The sequence below is a fragment of the Haemaphysalis longicornis genome, unplaced genomic scaffold (genome assembly GCF_048455015.1).
Source record: "Haemaphysalis longicornis isolate Haplotype H1 unplaced genomic scaffold, Haemaphysalis longicornis Haplotype H1 scaffold_35, whole genome shotgun sequence".
NCBI classification, from domain to species: domain Eukaryota; kingdom Metazoa; phylum Arthropoda; class Arachnida; order Ixodida; family Ixodidae; genus Haemaphysalis; species Haemaphysalis longicornis.
In genome coordinates this window covers 1565899-1571131 of record NW_027526352.1, presented here as the reverse complement: position 1 = coordinate 1571131, position 5233 = coordinate 1565899, and positions in this window count along the sequence as shown.

Sequence of the window (5233 nt, the reverse complement as noted above, 5' to 3'; positions counted from 1 at the left end):
CTTAAAAGAAGTGTGGGGGTAGGAGTAGAGAGTGAGCGACGGGTGTGAAAGAGAAGAGAGATATCTGCAATGAAGTGAGCAGTTACGCGACGCGCGTCTTAAGCTCGGAGGAAGAATTGTCCGAATTGAAGGAGCATTATTGTTCCGCTTGAAGAAGTAGGCCGGGATAGCTCCGGTAGCTTTAAAATCCTCCATAGCGACAGCTTCGGTGCCTTTCATATTCAGACGGTGACAGCGTTCCAAATTTTGTTTGAACAGTTGGTTGATTACCGCGATTTTCGCGGCGGCGGCGACTACGATGCAGGAGTCGAAAGAGGACACCATGTGTACGAACGTGGCGCAGAATATTATAGTCATCAGCACCCCGCACGAGGGAAGGGCAACCAAATATGCAGGGATCCGGTCGCTCCGGGTCGGGGACAACGACCACGATGTTAACGCTTACTTGTCCGCGCCAAACGGGACGGCGAAGGGCGTCATTCGGGGGATATCCCTGGCTGATTCGAGCCAAGAGCTCCAGGGTAACATAGTGAACGACGCTAACCCACTCGCGTTAGACGCGCACAGGATCGGGAACACCACGATGGTGATTGTGGTGTTTGAGGGGAAGAAGGTGCCGAAATATGTGAAGTATGGTGCTATGCTCGTAAAGTGTAGTCTGTACAGGCAGCACTTTGAGGTGTGCCGCTGCTGCGGCAAAGTCGGTCACAGGACGGACGTGTGCCCCTTTCCGGACACGAAAGTATGCTTTGCGTGTAACGCGCCAAACCCTGGCCCAGACCACGAGCGGGAATGCAAGCCTCAATGTAAGCTATGTAACGGAACGCATCCCACCGGGGCAGCGGGGTGCAAAAATCGCTACAAGGTTCCCTACGTGGTCACTCGCCGCCGGTGGGGGCGTAAGCACGTGGAGGCCCAGCAGCCTCGATTAGGCTTAGAAAAGTTCCCGCAGCTGCAGCGGCGTGCCCACGTGACGGCACAGGCGCAGGTGGCGAGCGAGCGCGGGCGCCTACGTCAGCGCAGCAGCAGCCGGCGGCGCTCGGGCAACTGCGGCTCGAGCCGCAGCGCCAGTCGCAAGCGAGAGTCGAAGTCGAGAGAGCGTGTGGCGTGGGCCGACATGGTTAGACCGCAAATGCCAGAGCGAAACGCCGTATCCCCGACAAGTTCACCGCAGCCAAGCCCCGAATTGCTCATGCTACACCACGAGAACGAACGCCTAAAGAAGCGCATCGCCGAGCAAGACATGCGCATGCTGGAAATGAATCGGAAATTGGACTTGCTGCTGGCCAGCCAACGCCAGGAGCAGGCACGGGTCGTGGAGCGAGAACGGGAGCAGGAGAAGGTGCAAGCGCAAGCGCAAGTCCAGGCGCAACTGCAAGCGATGGAAACGCAGGTCGAAGAGGCCGAGACGACAGCGGGAGAGAAACCCACGACCGAACCCGAACCCCACGCCAAGCACCGGGTGGTGGAAACGAGAACGACGTACCGAACACTAGAGAAGCGCATCCAACGCCTGGAAGAGCGATTCGACAGGTTCGAAGAATTGGCGAACAGGAGGCTGGCCGCGCTGGAGGCGACGACGGCCGACATCGTCGTACGACTAACGAAGCTGGAGCAGATGTTCGAGGCGGTCGAAGAGACCCTGGTGCAAATGCAAGAGGCCATAGCAAGACTAAGCGCGGGATTCCAACAAATGTGCCCTGACCAGCGCCCAATATGGCCAGCACAACAATAAGACACGAACTCGTAGTGTGGCAGTGGAACGCGAACGGCCTGCGCGGCAAGAAGGCGTCGCTACAACAATACATTGAATAGGCGAGCCGGCGGCCGGACGTGATTCTACTGCAGGAAACACACAGCGAGACGCCCCCGAGCATGCCGGGGTACCGCTCGTACGCAAGCCCCCCCAGCGCGCGAACGCTCGGGAGGAGCGCCGGACAAGGGGTGTGCACGCTGATCAAGAAGGGACACACGTACGTGGAGCACGAGCTGCTGCGCAACAGCGCGGTGGAGCACCGAGCGATCGAGATCGTGGTGGGCCGCAAGAAGGAGAGCGTGTTCGTGATAAATGTGTATAGTAACCCGAAGCAGTTCCAGCAGAAGTTTCGAACATTGGTGCGCAAGGTGGATTAGCTAGCGGGGGCCGACGTCGCACTGCTGTGCGGGGACTTTAATGCGCCGCACGCGGCGTGGGGCTACCCGAAGACAACAGCGAAGGGGCGCAGCCTGTTTGAAGAAACGACGGAAGCCGGGTACCAACTGCTGAACGACCCGACGGCACACACGCGACACGGGACGTCGGTGCAACGCGACACGAACCCGGACCTGGCTTTCAGCAATAGGGCCGGTGTGCGGTGGAGGAACACGGGAGAGACGCTGGGTAGTGACCACTGTGTGTTGGAGATGGTGGTGCCGCTGCGTGGCAGGGCCCCGCAGCCACGAAAACAGCAGTTTACGGACTGGAGTGCGTACAGGGAAGCTCTGAGCGAAGGGCCGGGGGAGATTGGCGACATCGACGAGTGGGCAAGCGCGATCAACGAGGCGACGCGCAAAGCGACGACGGAGATCGAGGCGGACGACGAGACCCCGCAGGTGGACAGCCGACTTGCGCACCTGATGGAGGCGCGGAACTCCCTGAGGGAAAGATGGAAACGGCAACGACACAACCGGACGCTACGCAAGCGGGTGGCCCAGCTGAACCGTGAGATAGAGCGGCACAGCGCGGCTCTCTGCAGGCAGCAGTGGCACGCGGTCTGCCAGGAGGCGGATGGTCAAATTCATAAAAGTCGCACCTGGCAGGTGCTGCGCCACTTGCTGGACGAAAGTAAGACGAAGGGAACGCACCACCACATCTTTGCGCGCATGTTGCACAAGGCGAAGCGCGAGCTCGGCGAGGCCGAGGTCCGGAGGTGATTGAACAACAGGTACCTGCCGGCCACTCCACCGGTCCCCCTCCCGAGCTACACGGGCACGGCCAACAGCCAGCTCGACGCAGACATCGAGGATTGGGAGGTCCGCGCGGTGATCCAAACAATCAACGGCAGATCGGCGGCGGGGCCGGACAAGGTGTCGAACAAGGCGCTGCGGAACCTCGGCGACGCGGCGGTGACTGCACTGACGTGCTACTACAATAAGTGCTGGCGCGCAGGCAAGCTGCCCAAGAGTTGGAAGGACGCGCGGACGGTGCTGATCCCGAAACCGGGCAAGCCGCCGCACATTGACAACCTGCGGCCGATCTCGCTGACGTCGTGCGTCGGGAAGGTCTTTGAACACGTGCTACTGAACCGCTGGCAGAGGTACCTGGAAGAAGGGCTCTACCCCGACACAATGCTGGGCTTTCGGGCCAAGTTTAGCACGCAAGACGCGATGCTGTTGATCAAGCACGAGGTCCTGGACCAGCACACCCGTTCCATAGACAACAAGGCGGTGCTGGGCCTGGACTTGCAAAGCGCGTTTGACAAGGTCCATCACTCAGCAATCCTGAATCAGGTGTCTCGACTGAACATGGGAGAGCGCACGTTTTCCTACATCAAAGACTTCCTCACCGACCGCACGACGACGATCGCGGCGGGCGACATCGAACTACCGAGCAAAACGCTGGGGAGCGTGGGCACGCCGCAGGGCGCCGTGATCTCGCCGGTGCTGTTCAATCTGGTAATGATCGGGGTGGCCGAGCGTCTGCAGAGCCTCCCGGGAGTAAGCCACACGATATACGCCGATGACATAAAGATATGGATGACGGGCGCTAGCGACGGCGAGATCGAGGCGTCACTGCAGCGGGCAGTCGACGAGATCGAGGACCAGCTACGGGGCACGGGACTTGTGTGCTCGCCGACAAAGTCGGAGCTGCTGATCGTGCCGCCGCGAGGAGTAAGAAGGAGCAGGACGGCGGAGCCGGACATCACACTACGAACGAGTGACGGAACGACCATCCCGACGGTGAAAACGCTGCGGGTGCTCGGGCTACACATGGACGCCGGGCGCAGCAACGGACTAACGATTGCAAAGCTGGACGCGAAGGAGTCGGCGGCGATCCGACTCATCCGCAGAGTGTCGACGAGATATGCGGGCATGAAGGAAGCCAGTCTGCTGAAGTTGGTACAATCGTTTGCTGTCAGCCACGTGGCCTACGTCGAAGCTTTCCACGACTGGAAGGCGGCGGACCGCCAGAAGGTGGACGCGCTTATACGCAGGGCATACAAGACAGCGTTGGGGCTTTACACGTACACTAGTACGGAGCGACTCTTGGAGCTTGGGGTCCATAACACGCTGGACGAGGTGGCCGAGGCGCAGTGGACAGCACAGCGGGTCAGGTTAGAGAGTACCAAGACTGGGCGGTACATACTGAAAAGAGTTGGATACAGAGGAGGGCTGCAGGGAAGTGCGGGCCGATCGCCGTTGCCGCGCGGGTTGCTCAGCTCGTTGCAGGTGCCGCCGATCCCGCGCCACATGACCCCAGAGGTGGATCGAGGGCGACGGCTGGTGAGGGCGAAGGCCCTCGCGGCCACGCATGCGACGGACAACAGAGCACGATACGTCGACGTGGCGAGGTGTGCGGCGACTACCGGAGAGCTACTAGCGTCATGCAGCGTGCGGGCGCGAAGCCCGGGACAAGCGGAGGAGTTGGCCATCGCGTTGGCCCTGACGGACCCACACTGTACCACGGTGATGAGTGATTCGAGGAGCGCGATCATGAACTTTGCAACGGACAATGTGTCCCCGCGCGCGGCCAGGGTGTGCGGGGCCCTAAGACACAGAACGATGCCGGTCATCGTGAAGTGGTTCCCGGCCCACATGGGTCCGGTGAGCACCGGAGAGAACCGCAATGAGGGAGCGGACCGGGCGGCGCATGCGCTCACACAAGTCGCGACGCGTGCCCGAGCCCCCGACATGCAGAAGACGAAGACCACGACGAGGTGCTGCCGATCACCTCCTACCGGGAGGTGTTGGAGTGGTACCGGGATGGCAGACGAGTGTACCCGCCGCCCCACCGAAAACTCACGAGGCAGGAGGCGACGACGCTACGTCAACTACAGACACGAGCGGTGTGGACACCGGTTGTTGCAAAACACGTGTGCCCTGAGGTGTACGCGAGTGATGTGTGCGCGGTGTGCGGCAAGGGCCGGGCGACCATGGCGCACATACTGTGGAACTGCAAAGTGAGCGAAGGGACTACGGACGCGTTGCCACCAACCCTGGAAAAGGCGGTGCCAAAGGTTGGCTACGACGCCCA